Genomic DNA, 21,531 nt, shown 5'->3' with positions numbered 1-21,531 from the left:
AACCACAACGCTATAGTTTCTGTATGGGAATAGTTTATTACTGGCTTTCCATAATATCGTGGGAGAAAATTATGTAGCAATCACTTTGTGTTTAATATAAAGGCCCCCCACTTTATTCAGCTCCACGCACAGAGAAAGAAGAGTTCGTAAGCATTCATAAGTATTTCCATTATGCTGTACACATAATGCAATACAGACGCTGTTAGTGCTGACCGAGTCCCTTCATTTGCCGAGTATTGTGCCCATGTTCAATGTATATGTTGACACATTAACTATCTCTTAGGTGTTTACAGTCTTAGGAAATTGTTAGCACTTTCTACACAGAAAATCAGTTTTAATCATACGTATTCTATAGGATTATTTCAGGACTCATGTATAAAATAGATAAATAAAATTAATTGAATACTGTATAAAACTGTATGATACTAATAACTGGGGACTTAGGTTTGTAGTTATCACAAAGCAAGGACCAGGAAGTACGGAGGATGTAAATTTCATACTTGAAAGATGAGAGGACTGTCAACAACTCTCACCTGGTAGCTGCTAGAAATGACAGTGTACAAAGCCCAGCCTGTGGAAGGACAAGGGGTAGAACTTCCCACAGAGACAAGTAGAATCGAAAAAACACAGACTTGGAAATAAGTACCCGTAAAATGAATGAACTATCTACTCTCTTAACCCCAGGCCTTTGGTCACATTATTCCTTCTGACTCAAATGAGTACCCATCTACATTTTTGTTCAACAGGAAAATTTAAATTTATTCATTGAGTCATGACCTTTCAGAAAAGATTTTGTTTTCTGAGCCCACTGTCTCCAACTCTCTTCCCACATTAGGCCTCCTATCCCTATGATCCCTCCTTCACTCATCTATTTAGTCAATAAATTGTGCGACCATACTTTTATCCACCCCTCTGGAACTTTGTAATGTTGCAAATTGTGCTAGACTTCTGTTTCTGAGCAGCCAGGACAACCTGTCACACCAGAAACTCAAAATAAATTTACTGATGTGAGAGATGAAGAAGTATCTGGGACTGGAAGGAGCGTGGCTTAAAGGGAATGGAGTAGAGGGCAACTAAAAACCAGAATGTGAAAGATCCAGAAAGACTGAAGACTTTGGATTAGGATTCAGATTTTAGATGTTTTGGTAGATTAGTGAAAATCAAGATAACTTCTAAGAGAGTAAAAGAGTGGGGAAAATGGAATGTGAAAGGACGCTTAAAAAGTAGCTAAGCCTTATAGATCAGAAGTGGGGAAAATGCAGTTACAGAGGTTGATGGCTACGTGGGTTGCTATGAATTGTTGGTTCTCTTCAAAATCAATAGGGTTACCATTTTACTCTAGTTAAACATGTTTATAGCTTAATAGTTAACACTTCTAAAGATTTACTGTGTGTCAAGCGTTTATCAGAACCTTTCTATGAACAGTCATTAAGTGCTGACAACACTGTGAGGTAGGTATTACTATTGTCTTATTTTTCTACAGAATAGAGATAAAGAAACTTATCCAGCTGGCAGATCAAGGGGTAGAGTGTCTGCTTAGCAACTTGTCCAAATCTCATAGTTAAGTGTGAGCTTGAATTCAGGTTGTATGAGTCAGAATTTAACAGTCTATTACTCTGCCTGGAAAATATCTAATCTCTTAAACCTATCCATTCCCAAGGGTAATATTTTCTTCCCTAGAAGTATTGTCTCAATATGTCATTGAGACAATGTATTGAGATTGTCTCAATGTGTCACTCAAATAAAAAAACCTCAAGATTTTTATATTGACCACAATAAACATAAACTCATGAAAAGAAGATTCAGCTGCAAAGGTAGTATATTGTAAAGATTCAGAGGCTTACCTGTCCTAAGAGCAGTTTTTGGATCTGGAAAATGCTTAAGCAGGTAATTGGAAAGTAATTGGAAAACCCCTGAGAATAAAAGCTTGTTTGATTTCTCCTCTCCTTCCCCATCCTCCCATCTTTCCCCTCTCACCTCTCAGTCTTTCTCTGCCTGCTTGTTTCTGTCTTTCATGCCTGCTTTTCTCTGCTTCATTGTTCTCTCATTAGGGGTAAATTGGTTTTCTCTGCTCTGCATATCCATCACAAATCCAAGTCTGATATGTCTGAGTTAATTAATCTAGGGCCTGGAGGTATCTATACTTATATAATCCACAATTTTCAGGGAGAAAGAAGAGAATTGGTATAGTTTGGGCCATAAGTCTACCTGTTGTCTAATCAAAAATGACCATAGGGGATAAGGTCTCATGACATGCTAATTATCAGCTAGAGTGGGAGTGGCATTCATGTAAGTTAAAGGATATGACTAACAACTAGGGATGTCTCACAGAAATTAATAGCAACCTGAAGGCTCTAGTTAGCTCAAAAGGTTTCCACTGTGATCAATTCACAAAGTATATCACAATAGTAAATTTTGTAGCAATATTTTATGGTCTGGTGAGCCATAGTTAATATAGCTTCTATTTAAATATAAATCAACTGCTATTATAAAAGCTAAATATATTATTTCTGGATTCAGAGTTGCAAAAACTTCCAAGAGTGAGATGCATTAAATTTGGACAGAAAATCCAGTATAATTATATAACTGAATATATAAAGAGAAAATATTAACTAATTATATTTGAAAGTAAATATAATAAAAGAAAAAAGTATAAGAATTTATGTCACCAGTCATCCATGTCTTTGCAGAAATTATATAAGTTCTGTAGGTTTTTAACAATCTTGTATATTGAGGCCATTTGACTAAGGTGTTTTGAATGTCTTCTCTACTTTTATATGATAGGATACTTTTACCCCCTCACAAGTAGAGCAGTTAAGGTAACAATATAAAATGCAAATAGAATTTCTTTCAAACAAAATTAATCAGATGAAATTCATGGAAAAGAAAACTATTTTCCCTGTTTACTACCAGTAACAAACATGAGATAATATATGATATATTGTTTTTTATTTCTTTTCCCAAAGCATACCCTATAATTTATAATACATCTACTCATCCTGAATCTAAATTTTAAGATTCCAGTTGGTATTCAAAAAGCAAAAGATCCCAGAAGACATATATGACATTTTGTTATGCCAAGAGGTGACTTTTTAATGAAATAATTTAAAAATTAAAATAAAAGGCATTTGGAGACCAAAGGAAAATATATTGGCTCTGCCATCGCCATCAATGAACAGTAAGTATGAGAATAACTTTTAGAACCTTGACTTGTGCATTGAGTGTAATAGTCACTTCGGATCTCTTTCATATTATTTTGAAAGGGTACTTTCTTGATTTAAAGCAACCATATTACATGGTCAGCATTGGAGGAGACAAACACTAACTCTTGTGCAGATAAAGCGTAGAAGGAAAATAGAGTAGACATAAATGTAATGAAGTGGTCATGAAAACAACTTTTGGTTCTAAGCCCAAAACAAGTTAGGATAGAATTAAAGAAAGTCTGGCAATAGTCCTACAGTAAACTTAATAAGTACTGCTGTGCCTTTCTTTTCCCTGTTGGCTTGGTTTTCATGACTACCTACCTTTTGGCATAACCTTTACCTTATTTTTCATAGTTCAGTTTCAATATCAGGATCTGTCTACATAACAGCAAAAACAATAAAATGGTTCATTTAATCAAATATCTGGCCAGCCCATCAAATCTCTGGTTTCGTGGAACTGGCTAATGCATAGAGTAAAAAACAATCCGTGTAGAATCCAGATTTAGGTAAAACATCTTAATTAGAGATGATTAATCAGGAGAAATATTTAAGTGATGTTCTACTACCAACCAAATATTTAGTCAACTGAGGCTTCAGGGAATAATTCTTAAAAATGACATATAACAACTAAAACTCAATGCCAGAAATAAAAATTAAGAATATAAATCACTTATTTCAGGGGAAAAGACAAATATAAAGACATTTGTATTGAACTAACTTACTCCATTTTTACTACTTCTTCTCCAAGAGCCAGATATATATACATATGATAGACAACTACAGATAAATGCAAAAGGTACCTCTTATACCTCAGAAAGGTGTCCTGGTGGACCTCAAAGCGGCATATTCAAGCAAACTCCATTAGTACAAACAAAAACTAAAGAGAAGGAAAGCTCTTTAAGGAGTTAAGGTACCTCAGCTGAACCAGGTATTAAAGAGGAGCCAAAGCTCAGCCTATGGAAAACTAGAGTGTAAAAGAAAATAATGAAGATTACTTCAGAGACACAGAGAAGGGAACATATATGGCAAAGATAGTCCAAGCCCTGGGAGTTATACAGTGTGAGCAATCTCCAGATGAGCATTATTTTCCACATTGGACTTAGGTGAACTTTATTCCTGCTGAGATTATGTGCATTAAATTTCCATCATGCCCAGAATATGTGCCTTCTCTTGCCCTCAGGATGACCAGCCTATAAGTGCAGCATACTGAAAGAGATAAAATAAATCAATCAATGAATATGCCAAACTCTCCTTCCATAAAGAAACAAAAAGGAAAGCACTACTTCCAATCTGCATGCAAGTTTTAATGGGATTCTAATTTAGAAGAAATTGGATGAGAACAGTAGTGTCTTCTAGTGAGACATATTCTTTCAGGTTGAGAGGTTAAAATTGCAAAAAGGTGGTCAAGATTTCAAGAGATAGCCAAAGAAAAGAAGAGCAATTATTATACATATAGCAAAGAACTATTAGAATAAGCAGAAGAAAAGAAATATTAGGAATAGAAATAAAGTTGATTAAATGATTGATCTCTGCCAGCTAGTGAATGAACAGTTGAATTTGAAAAAGACCTTAACGTTTTAAATCCTGAACACAGAAAATATGTCTCACTTTATGATTCAGTTATTAACAATTTAGACTTTTCACCCCTTCCTGCTTCCAATTTTGCATTACCCCTTAAGGGATAATCAGTTTGTTTCAGTCTCCTCAAGATGCCTTGGATAACTCATCTGCATCCCAGAATCTAACTTTCATAAAACTGTCCACTGCAGTTTTGGATCCCGTCTCCTGTCCCTCCTCATACACTGCCTTCGCTAAGGTTATTAATAACTTCCAAGTGTTAAATCCATTGCCCAATATTTAGTTCTCATTCATGGGACTTGTAAGCAGCATTTGATCTAGTTGATCATTCTCTCCTCTTTGAGCCCCTTCTTCACGTGGCTTCTGGGTATTACAGTCTTTTTTTTTTTAATTTTAATTTTTTTATTACTCATATGTGCATTCAATGCTTGGGTCATTTCTCCCCCCTGCCCCCACCCCCTCCCTTACCACCCACTCTGCTCCCTCTCTTTCCCCCCCACCCCCTTGATAACCGGCAGAAACTATTTTGCCCTTATCTTTAATTTTGTTGAAGAGAGAGTATAAGCAATAATAGGAAGGAACAAGGATTTTTGCTAGTTGAGATAGAGATAGCTATACAGGGAGTTGACTAACATTAATTTCCTGTTCATGTGTGTTACCTTCTAGGTTAATTCTTCTTGATCTAACTTTTTCTATAGTTCCTGGTCCCCTTCTCCTATTGGCCTCAGTTGCCTTTACGGTATCTGCTTTAGTTTCTCTGCATTGAGGGCAACAAATGCTAGCTAATTTTTTTTTAGGTGTCTTACCTATCCTCGTGTCTCCTTTGTGTGCACTCCCTTTTATCTTGTGATCAAAGTTCAATCCCCTTGTTGTGTTTGCTGTTGATCTAATGTCTGCATATGAGGGAGAACATACAATTTTTGGTCTTTTGGGCCAGGCTAACCTCACTCAGAATGATATTCTCCAATTCCATCCATTTACCAGTGAATGATAACATTTCGTTCTTCTTCATGGCTGCATAAAATTCCATTGTGTATAGATATCAGGTATTACAGTCTTTATAGGTTCTCCTTCAGCTTTGCTGACGGGTCTCTCAAGTCTTCACTGACGTTTTCTCCTCCTCACCCTCACCACTAAAAATTGATGTCCTTTCAAGACCAGTACTTCAACTTCTCTTTTCAACTTACTCTTTCTCTCTAGGAAATTTCATCAACTTTGATTGCTTTAAATATTATTGGAATCAATAAGATATTGATTCCAATTTTATTAACTATAGTGATTAACTTTCTCTAATTCCAGATCTAATTCTTAACTCAAGATCTCTGCTTGGATCTCCAAAGAGCTCTTCAAATAGCATTTCCAAAATTGAGTTGCTGATACTTACCTTGTCTAAACTGGCTCCTCTTAAATACTTCCTTACCTCATTTCATGCCAATTCTATTCTTCCAGTTGGTCAAGCTAAAATTTTGGTATCATCCTTGAACTCCCTCTTCCTTTTATATCCTACATATGATCTGCCAACAAATTCTCATAGTTTTATTCTTTAACATGTTTTTAGACAAATGATTTTGGATATGTTAAGAATGGACTAATGGAAAGAAGAGTGGAAGCTCATGGGGGAGATGATGGTGGTTTACATATATATAGTGGAAATGGAGGTGGTGAGAATTAGGTGGATTTTGGACATATAGAGCCAAAAGAATGAATATTCTATTGGCTATAATAACCTCATCTATGCTTTCCTAATTTTAGGCAATTTCAAGAACTTTTACTTTTGGAAAGGGTAACCATATTTGTAGGAAATTAAGTTGACTGTTATACCCTGTGTCTAACACAGGGACTCTACAAAAAATAGCTTTGAATGAGGAAGCTCACTGTTTTATCTTTAAATATTTACTTAAGTTTAAGTCTTCAGACTATTTTTCTAGTTTTTCTAGGAAACAACTCAAAGTAACTTGTTTAGATTTGTGTATATTTACATAGTTTCTCACCAGACTTCATGCATAGTCTCCTATGGCAAACACAATGGAGTCAAGCCATCTACATCATGTTTTAGTCAATCTGAATCTGTTTTAGATATGCATATACCTATGATAACTTTGACAAGTTTGATGAGACCTGAAATGAAGTCAAATGTAAATATAAGAGGTTTTACCATGCTTGAGATAGAAATCAGGGTATAACACAGAAGTACAAAAGATCAGGAATCCAGTGCTTGTTTAAGTGTGTATGGTTATTAGTCTAGTTGGCTAATTTCCACAATTATCACATTTTCTTCTAAAAATGGGGAACAGGAATAGTTAATCTGCTATAGTTATTTAAGAAACATATGAAATGTAAATCTAAAAGCAATGTATTGTAAAATAAATATAGGTAATCATAATAAGAATTATTGGTGATCTAAAATAATCCAATGTGATATCAGCTGAGATGCAGAACACTTGGAAATCGAACTCTAAAGAAAGAAAAGAATGTGAGTCAGAAGTTAAGTTCAACAGGAATGAAATCCATAGTAAACACTTAGATATTCTCTCTTGAGCGCTCATTACAGCTGTGGTAATCTTTACAATGTTTGGATAGCAAGAAGACCAATAAACACAGACATATTATATATACATATTCTTACACACCTGAGAATGAACTTTGCCCCCTTTGCCATTCACACACAATGTAACAGAAATAAAGGGAAAAACAGGAGCTCAGAAATGGCTGATGGAGACTACAAATATCACTCACAGAAGAAAGGGTCACAGCAACCAGATGAATACTAAGCTCAGGACTTCCTTCAGGCTTACAATTCGAAGTGCTGCAAAGAATTGATTTGTAACTCAAGCTAACATAGGCATACCTAGGAAAACACTAATATGAAAGGAAATAAGGTGAAAAAGCAATTAAGAATGGGGTCAGACTGCCAGGATTACACAGAGAATGCAGTATAAACAAACCTCCTTCACATTAAAAGAGTGATGTGACAGCATGCACTGGTCATTTACTGAAACACTATGTACTAGGTACCAGATTTACTTCCATGAGAGCTAAGCTTAGTTACTCACTCGGACAGACCAAATACTTATGATACAGTCAATAGTCAGTATGGGAAAGCACAGGAAAAAGAAAAAGGGAAGGGCCAAAAATGAAAGCCATAGTATTTAGAAAACCATCCATTTGTTCTTCTGTATGTCTTCTAAGGTTAGTGCTTGTCAAATATATTAGACTACAAATTGTCTGAAGATTGCTCAAAGAGGATTTTCTTTCATCAGGTCTGGGACAGGACCTGAAATCCTGGAAATTTAAGAAGCTCTCAGGAGATAACCAAGCCACTGGTCTTTAGATCACACTCTGATCAGCGAGGTACTGAAATGACTTGAGAACCTGAAAGGGGTCTTTCTGTGACTAATCATTGACCTCAAACACACTGGACCCATAACTTTGCTCTATTTTTCTCAGACATCTAGATTCTTCATTTAAAAAGCTGGAGTTTCACATAAAAATTGGGTCTCCTGGTTCTGTTAAAATGTTCAGGAGAGCTGGCATTAAGAGGCCTGAAGTTCTACATAGCTCTGTCAAAAGAAGCTAAGTGAAAATTTTGCACTATACAAGGCATGTTCTCTCCTAACCCCACAGACACCTTCATGGCCAAGTTTGATGCTGATGAAGGCAGAGACCACTTGCTATTCACCATGCAAACTGGTTTTGATGTGTAGTCAGCCCCATAAGCTACATGTACCTGCAGTGAATCCATAGGTTCACAGTTAATGTTTTTTAAATTAATTGTGTAGCCTGACAGTTAAACTAGAAGATGGGACAGTGGTGATATGCCTCTTGAAAAATATCTTGGTTGATAGTGTAAGAAATGATGACAAAATTAAAATAATGTAACCTTCTTTACTGCTTAATTCATTTAATTGGCTGACATTGAAACTTTCACATTTTTGTAACAGATTTCCACCATCCTAAAAATAGCACAAAAGAGTTTTTTCTTTTTACTGGAATTTGAGATCAAAAGGCAAACTAAATGGCCACAAAAGGTCAGAATATAATTAAATCCCACTTTCAGTGGTTATAAATCATAATTCATACTTTTATACAAGTTCTGTGTGAAAGCATAGGAAACATGATTTCTTTTTATCAGATTTGTATATTTTGTTTAAAAAAGAGCATTGGATAAGTATTTCCAGACAGGATTTAAAAGAAAAGAAACAGATGTGTGTGTGTGTGTGTGTGTGTGAGGGTGGTATGACATGGAAAGAAAGCAAATTTGAAACAGAATCATGATGCCTACTTTAAAAAAACATGTTTGAATATTAAAGAAAATGTAAAATTTAATGTATTTTACACATAGGTTAGAAGTAAAGAAATTCATTAAGAGAATTTCTGCAAACATTAACAATATAAAATCACAGCCAACATAATAGAAAAGGTTCTAATCAAAGTACTGTCATTTGGATAGTAGATTTTATATCCTGCCATATGCCTAAGACACAAAAAAAAGTTCACTTTCTTGCTTACCATAAAATGGTTCAACATCAAACCTTAAAAATTATGTCACCCACAACCTACTTATTCCCTACCTCTCTTCCCACAAAATATATATCTATATATTACCATTTCCTTCTAAACCTATTTTAAAATGGAGATGATCTGAGAAAAAGAAGTCTGTTGACTTTTCCCGCTTCATCTGTTCCTCTTACTACTGTGTTCATATTTGATATTCCTATTCTTATCCCTGACGTACAAGGCCCACATTGGATGAATTTGATCATTTTCTTTTTTGCTGGAGACTTTGTCCTTTTCCTTTCTTTCTCTCTTCTACCAGAACTCTTAGGTCTCTTTCGCTTCGAACATGATTCAGGTGACTAATATTAAATGAATTACTCCTCTGCTGATAAGGCATTGCATTTGTCATCAAGAAAACAGCAATATGGACCAGGTGCCACTGGCTCGTGCCTTTAATTCCAGGTACTCAGGAGGCTGAGATCTGGGGGATCCAGGTGAGCCTGGGCAAACAGTGTATGAAATCCCTTCTCAAAATTAACAACAGAAAAATGGACTGGAGGTGTGGCTGAAGCAGTAGAGGGCCTGCTTTCCAAGAATGAAGCCCTGAGTTCAAACTCTTGTCCCACCAAAAAAAAAAAAAAAGGGAGAGAGCTCTTGCCAGATGCCAGTGACTCACACCTGTAATCCTAGCTACTCAGGAGGCAGAGATCACAAAGAATGCAGTTTGAAGCCAGCCTGGGCAAATAGTTCCTGAGACCCTATCTTTAAAAAATCCATTACAAAAATGAGCAGGTGGAGTGGCACAAGGTGTAGGCCCTAAGTTCAAACCCTAGACCTGAAAAAAAAAAAGAAAAGATCTTCTAAAATAGGAATAATAATAACTTGGATCAAGGTCTCCAAAAATGCTTTTTTGTCTGGCAAGTGCAGTGTTTTAAAAAAGTTTTGTTTTAAAATCTCAAAATATTTCACATAAAATTCCTGATTTCTGGCTACTTTTGAGGAACAAGTTAAAGATCTGACTTCCATGCTTTGTTGATAGTAAGCTGGAGCTGTGCCTCAAATATGGAGTTTGAACTCTTCACCTAACCAACTCTCCTCCCCCACCCCAATACTTCTTATATTCAATTCTTTTCACTCACTGACTCCTCTTCAAAACAGGTATCTTCTCTAATTTTGGCAGACGTTTGACTTTGCAACTCCTGTGATAGGTACTGGCTATTTCTTTCCAAGACTGCTACATATAGCCGGTAGTATTGGTCAAAATAATGAAATTTCAAGGATTTGGTTCTTTCTAATAATTAAGACTGTCATGATTTTACTATCAGTAGATTGTTTTCCAAACCCCAAGGATCAAACATTTTATATCAAAATGAAATATCATTTAGAGCAAGATCGAAAGAAATCTTTCGATCAACAGATGCACAACAGATGCATATTTTCTCCACCCTTCATTACGACATACAAACTCTACTCTGAATCTTATTTTAGGGATAGAAACCTTTCTAAGCTATGCTCATAACTGTCATGCTTGGGAGAGCAATGACAACACCATCTTGTTAATTATTTAGAAAAAGATCTGCCAAATTGCTGGGCAAAATTCCAGCGTCAACAACCTCAAGTCAAGCTGGCGTGGCTCGTGAAAGCTGAAAGGTAAGAAGGAAGCTGAACTTACCATCGACTTGACGATGGGTTTGTATTCTTAGGATATGCTTTGTGGGCATTATTCTCTGTTTTTTCACGTGTACTAGATCTGTGTATAATCATTCCAAAGACAATTTTTGCCATGAAAATGGGATAATAAAAATGTTGAAAAGCACCAAAATCCATTTATGTAATGTTTCAAAATTGGCACTTCCAGGGTGGACTCAGTAGGTAAAAGCATGCAAGAAGAGTGGAGGGATAAATTAGAGGAAGATAACAGCACAGACAGGTAAAAATAATGCATCCTATGCCAGTTTTGGTTATTTCCTGCTAAACACAGTCAGCTCTTGGATATAGTTCTCTTAAAATCCATTAGTGTAACTGGAGGAAAGCAATTGTAATGTTCATTTTAAACCAATAATTAAAAGGAAATTCTTAGAAAATCCTAAAGCTATTGCTCTATGTCTGACAACCTCACTTCCCTTTAAGCAGGGTAATCAGGGTTAAGTTCTGAGTGGAACTTTCTGTAGTCTCTCTTCCAAAGCCTTGTTTGATCCAGGTATTATTTTCCCCCACCGAACACTATTAATGATTCTGGACACTGGTCTTGTTTTTGAGCAAAATTCATTATTCGAATGTCAGATTAAGTTCTCCTAGAAATTCATTCCCCCACACACCTTTTCTTGACTGATTATCTGATTTTTAAAAAGTATTAACTTGCTGGGTACTGGTGGCTTACACCAGTAATCCTAGCTACTTGGGAGGCTGAGATCAGGAAGATCGTGGTTCCAGGCCAGCCTGGGCAAATAGTTCATGAGACCCTATATCCAAAATAACTAGCACAAAATGGACTGGAGTATGGCTTAAGTAGTAGAAAACCTGCTTTGGAAGCATGAAGTCCTAAATTCAAACCCCAGTCCCACCAAAAAAATATTTACTAAACTTAACTTTTTTTTTATCAGTTTAACTTAATAAGATGCTATCTCTTAATAGATACATAGAATGTCAATAAAGGTACTGTATGTCATTCCTCTGTAATATAAATACATTAATGCTATAGACTTTAACTGCTTGCCAAACAGTTGAATTACTCTTCTCAACTTTGTACTTAAGGACAAATATCATATTGAGCAGCAGAGAAATTCTGACGTATCCTAACAAAAGGTTTATTAGGAAATCTAAAAACCTCTTCCTGAGGTTCTTAGAAATTCAAACTGCCTTCTATGGTGTCTTTATATTCCTTTGCATCCTATTTTACATTGGTAAAGACTCAATCCATACTATGCAAGGAAAAATCCTGTAGTGAGATATACAGGAAGTTTGTATATCAGCATTTCCAAACCACTGCTGTTCAAAATAGAACATCCAGTCAGTATCAATGCCATTGAATGTTATCATGAAACGTATCCGTTACAGACATTGCTACTTCTCTTACTTAAGTTAGTTGTCTGACCAATAACTATTCCTGTCTTCTTTTCCTTTTAAAACTAACACGTTTTACCTTTTTACCAGTAGTAAGCACTCAAAGATGTTTTACCAACATTATCCCCATTTTGAGATGAATAAAATAAGAACTAATGGTTGAAATTTTCTTAAAATGATAGCTAGCAAAAGGTAATACTAAAATGAAATCTAGAGTCTGATTCTAGAGCTTGCCTCCTCTCTCTCTATATATATAGGGAAATCTTGGTAATAACCTAAAGTAATAATTTTTCATCAGCAGAAAGATACATATCAGTAACATTTGCATATTCATCTTTCTAATGAATGCTTCTTCCCATTGATTACAGGCTACTTCATGGGCCCCTGACTTACTACTTCACTATCTTTATTATATATTAAATATAAGCTTTGATCACTTATTTTAGCAATTAATTTATGAGAACATTTTAATATTATTTTGAATTATTTCTCCAATTACCAGTGGGATATATCTTTCTAATATAGTAATCTGACCAAAATTAAAAATTTAAAAGTGTACCAAGGTCAAATAAGTTTGAGAAACTCCTGTGAGGGCTGATTTCTCCAAAGCCAGGAAACTAACAATGGTGGGATGACTTGCCTTCTCAGAGGCTTCTGCTGACCTAGGACAAGAGGAATCATATGGCAAGGCTGGTGTTCACAGAGCAACAGAACCGAGCAAATGATACTCAATGTGGGGTGAAATAAACAGACAAGGAACACAGCCCTCAAGAGAAATGGTTCTTCTCTGGAAGGCAGCAGAGTGTAATAATGCATTGGACTGGAAAGCAGGACTTTAATCCCCAGCTAAAGCAGCTACTTTTGGGATCATTTACAGGTCCTTGCACTCTCTAGGTTTCAATTTCACTGGCAAGTGTTTATTAAATTGCTAGCTCTATTTGTGATTTAAATGACGCAGTGCATTATGCTACCTCACTTTAACTTAGGTGGTTACTCTTTCAAAAAAATATTATAAGCCACAAATAACAGGACTGGAAGTTTGTTAAAGTGTCTAGAAAATAATATTTAGATTTGAGAATAAGAGACGAGAGATGGCCACTGGCCCAAAGAGACTACATGCATGTATCTTCCAAGGATATAAACAAGGAGAGGTAAAACAAGGCATTTTGTGGAATCTTTTGAGTTCAACATTATATGGAAACAATGCTGACCACAAAAACTTACTTAGTATCAAAATACTCTTTGGTAGTAAATCCATATTGAATCATAGCATAAATACAAAAGACCGTAGATCTAAATCACTGGGAAAACATGTATTTGATTTAAACTATTTTTTGTTACTGTAGTTTATTTCACTCACCAGTATTTAAGGCAGCAGTACCAAAGAAAAGTTCTAATATTTCATCATGAACACTAAATTAACAGGGAGTCCTACTTATGAAATGGGATAATCTTGCTTAAGAGAAGAAAAGGGTGGAAAATACTTGACTAACCACAGACTGCTCTGGAGAACTATCTTGTGTCTAAACGATTAAATCATTTATCATATTAGAATACTGGGCACAATTCCTTCCCTTTGAACTAGTTTGTGAAGCAAGGTCAGCATATCAGATGTTAATGTGACTTGAAGCTCTTTCAGATCTTGTGAAGCTTTCCTACAGAGTTTACAGAGAGCTGTCTGATGTTTTTGGATGTATTTGATGAAAACTTACCGTGAAGTGTCTACTTTTTTTTTGCAGGAAATCATCTATACACACTAAACTCTAATCCTATACCTATGACACTGACACTTAGGGATATTTTTACAAGTCAAAACGGAGCAGACCATTACTCTGTGAGGTACTGCATAAATATCAAAGCAAAGCACACAGTCTCACCACATTAAAAGGAAAGGTAAGAAATAGGTATATTTTTCTAATTTGAGCTAAGGATAACCAGAAAGGAAGTAGGTTCAAGCTAGTGCAAACAAGTTATATTTATCATATTGCATTATTTCATGATTTCTTCAAAACAAAAAAATTGGAATACGCTATAAATAGCAAAGTTCTAAGGAAGTGCATTCATCAAAAATTTAACTGAGAACTAAAATTTGAATTTGAATTGCAATTTGTTTAGAATTAGTTTATAAAATAATGCCTCATAAGACTAACATAAGATATAACTCAATATTACAAATTGTGCTAATTAATATTAGTATAATTGTACTAATTATATAATTAGTATTGTACAAATTATGCAATAGTCCTGTTAGTACTAATTCTTACAGGTTTCTTTTCCTGCATTTTTCCTAGTTACTGGGTTTGGTTTCAGCTTTTCAACAGTTACCACAATTCACCCTCAGACAGCTACTGGACAAGAATGATAAGTATGGCATGTATTTATTAAAAAAATTAAAATTTATAGTATTTGTTCAGTGTATATCCTGAAAAAGATCCCAAATGCATATGAACTGTACACTACTGAACATATTTTGTTATACTAACCTGAGGACTAGTGTCTTCTTCCACCCTAAACATGTGAATTGTATCTAATAGAGATAAGAAGAACCCAAAGTTATTGATTAATCTACAACAGTAATAACGTTAAGGTCTCAAGTATTCGACTAATGTTGATAAAGATGAATAAACTATATTACTTTCTGTTTGAAATCGTGTAATTCAGCATGAGTTCAGTACAGCATGAATACAGAGCAAAAGAATATCTACAGTTATTATTGGAATACTTAGCATAGTTAAAATGATTGCATTTACCATGAATTGTCCAGCATTTCAGTCCTATAATCATTAAGTCTATATTTAAAATTCAGGGTTCTCCTAAGAAACAGAACCAACAGGAGATTTTTAATATCTATCTATCTACTAATCTATGTATACATATATACATATTTATCAGTGTACATATATATATATACACACATATGAGAGTACAAAGAATTGGTACATGCAATTCTGGAAACTAAGAAATCCAAGCCTCTGCACTTAGCAAGCTAAGATCCAGAAGAGCTGGCCATGTTTTCTGAGTCCCTTTACAAGGGTCTGAGAACTAGGAGAGGTGGCAATGAAAAATGCAGTCTAAACACAGAAGACTAACTTCTCATCTCAAGCAATTTGGCAAGCAAGGATTCCTCCTACCATCTTTTTTGTTTTATGCAGGTCTTCAGCTGATGGGCTAAGAACTATCCACAGTAGGCATCACAATTTGCTACACTAAGTATTCCAATTCAAATGTTAATCTCATCCAGACACCTTCACTTACACGCCATAATGATGTGTGATCAAAAGTCCATGGCCCAGATATGTTGATGCCTAAAATTAACCACTAAACCACACAAAAGGTAGATGCCATTCACCCTGCCGGGTCTTACAGATGGAGGTTTAGGGGAGAGTCTAAACTTATTCTGACAGTAAAGCACTTAGTTGGCCTGTCCTGAAACTTTTTGTTGAAAAGCATCATTTCTTAGCCTGGTGCACCAGTTTAAGCCTATAATCCTAGCTACCGCAGAGGCAAAGATCAGGAGGAGGCCAGCCTGGGAAAAAGTTCGAGAGATCCCATCTCAACCAACGACTCAAGCAACAATAGAAAGTTCATGATCTAGGCCAACAGGACATAAAGAAAGCCCCTATCTCAAAAAGAACCAACACAAAAGTTGCTGGTGGAGTGGTTCAAGTGGCAGAGTGCCTGTCTAGCAAGCTCAAGAGCCTGATTTCAAGTCCCAGTATTGTCCCCCCAAAATATTTCTCTATATCACATAGAACAAGAATTTAGACAGCTACTACGAGTAGCTGTCAATAGCATCAATTTCATTGTTTTGTTGAACATTATTTCTATCCCTTAAAAAATTTCTTTCTGACCTTTAATTATTCTGGTGAATTGAAAGTGTTTTATTTTTTAAAGGGTAATATTTATTATAAAAGCAAATTAATTCATATGTATTGAATTAATGTGGAACTCTAAAAAGATAAGTTATAGGTTATAAACAAATTCAGAATTAAATATCAGAATTAAACTATTGAAACTATCTGAATAACTGTTTCAAAGTAGAAAAAGGAGATTAATTTACATAACTCCATTCATTTTCCCAGCAAATATTTACTGAATTCCTGCTGTCTTGAAAATTTTGCTAAATGTTAATCTTTTAAAAACAGACAAAGTACATATGGTCTTTCTTACCAAGGAGTTTGAAATCTAGTAGAGAAAAATGATGTCATAAAATCACACAAATAATTACAAAATTTGATAAAACAATGATAGCCCTATACACCTTGAGTTACAGTCTTTTCTGGGACACTGGTTCTAAAATTGCCACATAGAGCAAAGATTATTCATACTCAAATTTCCCTTGAAAGCCTTGTATGCACATATGAATAATAAAATTTTAAAAAATAAAATAAAATAAATCTGAAAAAAAAAAAAGAAAAATCCTTAAGTTCCCTATAATGTAAAAGAAATGTAGTTTGGAATATGCAACCCTATATAAATGTATATTTTTGAATATACAGAAATTAACACAAATTAAGGGCTTTGAGTCTTCTGCCTCATAAGTACTAAGGTGTATAACTGATAAGAATGGTGATTAGAAAATTCCATAGTATTATTCTCTCATTCTATCCCTTCCTTACCAGCTCCCACAATTGAATATCACAAATAAATGCACCCATGGTGGGACACCATTGTGAGTCATTTCTTTATTTCTCCAGAGGAGAAAGTAAGACCAATATTTTAATTTTTAGTATCTAACATGATACGGGGAGCTTAATTGCTGTCATACTATGTTAGCCTAGAAAAGAATATTCTTTTCTCAAAGAGCCTAGAATCCACACTATGCTACATACTGAAAAATTTCATACAAAGGCATTTTAAGTTGACTATGGTAACTAAATAAAATGATAGAGCTATAAATTATGGCAAAGGCAATACTAGATTGGAACCACAATTGTACAGCTCATTTCAGAACAGTGCTTATCATTTCAGAATAGTACTTATGCTAGGTACTATTCTAGATATTCTAGATATTTATTTAAGAAAAGAATAGTTTCAAATGACCCAAGCATTACATGTACATATAAAACAATAAAAATTACAAAAAAATGAATAGTTTCTAAAAAGTACCCCCAAATCCAGAAAGATGAAGGAAATGACATTAAATGTTTATTAAATTTAGCTGCTTTTATTCAGCAAGCCACCATAGTTAAAAGCAAGAATATCAAAAAAGTTGAGATCTATGAATGTTTCTGAGAAAGAAGAGTTTAGCAGTGAGTTGTACAGGACTAGAATCGATAAAACCAATCTGAGATAGTTTTACAATGATACAAATTTTCCCCACTGAAAAAATACAAATGAAGCACAGTCCCTGTAATTGAAGGACTTATAGGCCAATGTGTTCGACAAAGCGGTGGATAATGTACATTCAATACAGCATGTTAAGTGTAGGGTTGTGATAAGGAGGGACATTATGGGAGTTCAAAGCAGGGGGAAACAGTTACACAGCAGGTTTTATGAGAAGCCATTCAGTGTTACTAGGGCAGAAAAATGAGGCTGCCAATGAATGCAGGGACAAGTCATCTGTACGGACAGTTTCACCCTGTGACATTTCACCCTGAGAGCATTTACATGGACGGAGTAAATTTCAGATTTACATTTCTCAGGCACCAGTTGCAAAACTGTTAGAGAATCAATAGGTGTATACTGGGACTATGAACCTGATAGTTGTCTTTCAAGGGTACAGAGGAGAGACGATAATGATTGAAACTAGGGAAGAGATAATAGAGTTAGACAAGGGAGGAAGTGAAGAAATAATTAAGACATAAGTAGACTGACTGGATGTCAGGAAAGGACAGATAGACATTTTTGGCTTAAACTGATGTGATGTTTTTAATGGACAATTAAAAAAGTAAATGCTAATACAAGTTGATTACAGTTTAGATAAAGATGTTCTTTAATGGATTTAGTTTCTCCCATTATAAAAAAGATGAGAAAGATAACAGAACTAAAGTTATGCCTCACTTAAGCAACGAAACAGGGAATGACTCAAATTGCAAATGGGTTATTTTGCTTTAGCAAATACAACGTGGCCACTCCAATTTATTTGAGTGCATGCTAACAGATCGTCAACTACTCAATAGAGAAAGTAAGTAAAGAAATAGCAAAGGTAGGAAAGTCTAGATTGAATACCAAAAGTCACTTCCAATTTAAGATTAGAATTTTTCTTAAAAGCTTTACTTCACAAATTTGATCTTCTGGAGCAGACATCACCTGTAAGAAACAAGAAACTTCCAGATAGAACCAACACAAATTTGATTTTTATGTGTTTATTATACAACAAACCAAGATGCAGGTATAGACTACTTATTCTCTACAAGGTACTTTTGTGAACTGCTATTGTTTTCATTTTCTAAAATAAAGCAATATTTAATCATACATAGTTACAAAAAAGTAGAGAGTAACCTTTACAAAACTGACTAGTTTCTTTAGACTTAAAATTGGTTATTTGTATAATGAGTCTGTTGAGTTTTAAGTGTCTTTGTGACATAAATGGGGGAACCAGTCACATTTTAGTAAAGCACTTATTAAATCCTAAAGAAATGATATTTTAATTATTTCCTAACCTATAAATAGCTAATTCCATTTCCAGAAAAAATATGAGATGACATTTGAATTTGACATCACATAACAGCACTGAAAGACATTTTGTTGTATGTATATAGACTTTTCCAATAATAAGGATGAGATTCCAGACATGCTTCATCTACCATCATCAGGCTCCTGATTACCACACATACTCTTAAGATATACTTTTTCATGACTAAAAACTTTTGAAAATTACTATCTCATAACAGTTTGAAATTATCAATGTTTCTTTTCCTACCTCTGAAGTATTATCAAATTAGCAGTAGACATGAAAACTGCCAAAATAAAGAAAGAGTCAGAGCTACCACTTATCAGCAATGGTTGCTACTTCCGGGCACCATGCTAAAGGTCACCCTATTATTAAATGAACCATACAGCTTTGGAAGGCTGATCCGTGACCTCTCTTTGAATACACTGTGGAAAACTATCAAAGTTGCAGTTGGGCACTGTGCTTCCCAGAGAGGTTGCTGTTGGCTTTATTTAAATTATAAGTTGCACAAACAATTATTTTAGGTGGTCAAATGTAATTTTTGTGCCTCTTTTATAAAATAGTGCTAAGAAAGTACAATCCCCCTTTTTCTAGGAAAGACTTCCATCTGGATATGTGATTTCTGATTTTCTGGTGGCAAAGTGGCATTGTTGAAAGAGAAACAGAAAAACCAATAGAATGACTACAGGTCATGGCAAAATCCCAATGCAACAGAGACAGTCTTCAAGAGAATGAAAGGAGAACCCTATTGTGAAAGTCTTTGAGGGAAAGGAAAAAAATAACCACCCTCTATTGTGAAATACATTGGTCTGTGTACTTAGTTATGCATTCTCTCTCTCTCTCTCTCTCTCTCTCTCTCTCTCTCTCTGGGTATGTCAATAAGCATGTTAGAAGAAAATATCTTTTTCACTAAGTATAATTTCAAATGATTTTGCTGATCTTGGGAAAGCTGTAAAAACCTATTGTTTTTTATCAATAATGAGGAATGATTAAATCTGATCTTGATAAACTTCAAGGAAGTGTCCACCAAAACCAGCTAAGTGCAAACACTGGAGAGACTTAAGATTTCACCTCCAAACATGATAAAGTCAAGCACTGAAGTGAGGTTGGGTCAGAGAACAAGCTTAAAGCTAGCTCCAAAGGTAAGAAAAAAATCACTGCAATAAGAATTCTTTAAAAATGCTATGCCCATAATAAAATCCTATTTATACACATAAATAGTCTGCATAATAGTTTATGGTCAAACTTTAATGAAATATTTTATTCCTTTTTTCTTCTGAAAATTCTGTAATTCCACTAAATAATTAAGTTTACCAAAGAACACATGCATGTAAAGACTAATTAAAATCTGAATGTCAGTATAAAAAAATCTTGTTTCATTCTGTACCTGAAAGTTCAGTGCTGGTATAAACATTTGACTCCGATTTCATATTACTCTATATAATAGCCATACATACTGTACCATAACAAAGAAGCCTCTTGTTCCTTAGTCTCTTAATTAAAAGAAATTTCAAATGAAAAAATATATTTGAGATCCACTAAACTAATAATCCCAAGGAAAGATGAAAAAAAAAATGGGTACCTGGGCTTTCTGCCTTAAATATAACCATACAATCTCTAGACACTATTTGGCAGGGCTGGTGGAGGCATATTAGTAAATTACAATGCTCCAGAGGTCTTCACTCACATTTCAGTGTCTACTGAAGTTTTCCTGTCATGAGTCTCAACAATGCTATGCTGGAGTTCTGGATGGAGATATTGAAAGGTTTTGCCCACAGGGTTCACCACCTTCTAATTTAATATGAAGCCTCTAAAAATAAACTTCATGTTAACAGAATTATCCATTTTCCTGATAATTAAAGAGAATCACATCTTATATGTGGGGAATCCAGCACAAAACAAGCTATTTGGCAAAAAAAAGTTATCCTCCCTCAAGTTTCCTACTGTTATCTTCACAAAATGAGAAATAATGAGGGACAAATTATACAGCTCATTTTTACTACTTGAAACTGGAAGTTCAGATATATTTTTATGATGTGCCAGTGGGAAACTGGGAAGGCTTGAGGCTCCTATTCATGCTAAATTATTGTTGACTCCTAAGAGGAGAATTCATATTAATGATAACTTAACATTCTGAGCACATAAGCCAGGCACATTTTTAGAAATATGACCACATTTACAACATTGCTTTAAGGCAAGGATTGTCATTAAGGATGTATCAATGAAAAAAATCAAAGTAGAGAACTTGGGTTATCTATCCAAGTCTTGGCTAGTAAGTAGAAGAGTCACATCTGAATGCACATGTGCAGGATTTCATTATCATCTGCTGTGTACTACAAAGTTGTAGGAAAGATAACTTTAACCTTGGTTTAACTTGAGAAAGCGCATTTGAAGACACTGGAGCTAACCAAACGTGAAACAGCCTTGCATATGAGGCAGAGGACTCCATCAACTACAAGTAATAACTAGGTAAATCCATATGCAGATCAATTTGTAGTTGAAAAATGATTTTTACATGTGTTATTGCATTCACTCTATATAGCTCTATGTGTCAAATTTAATTCCTGTTTAATG

The 21,531-nt window shown here is 34.8% G+C and overlaps 1 protein-coding gene across 8 annotated transcripts in view; it reads right to left on the bottom strand.

The window, feature by feature from the left end:
• The window catches only part of Nav3 (neuron navigator 3), a 760,451-nt gene that overhangs the window by 272,656 nt on the left and 466,264 nt on the right, over positions 1 to 21,531 (bottom strand). The gene's annotated exons all lie outside the window — the stretch shown is intronic.

The sequence above is a fragment of the Castor canadensis genome, chromosome 8 (assembly GCF_047511655.1).
Source record: "Castor canadensis chromosome 8, mCasCan1.hap1v2, whole genome shotgun sequence".
Classification (NCBI taxonomy): domain Eukaryota; kingdom Metazoa; phylum Chordata; class Mammalia; order Rodentia; family Castoridae; genus Castor; species Castor canadensis.
Note: the sequence above shows the minus strand (reverse complement) of the source record. Positions and strands in the feature narration are given on the sequence as shown.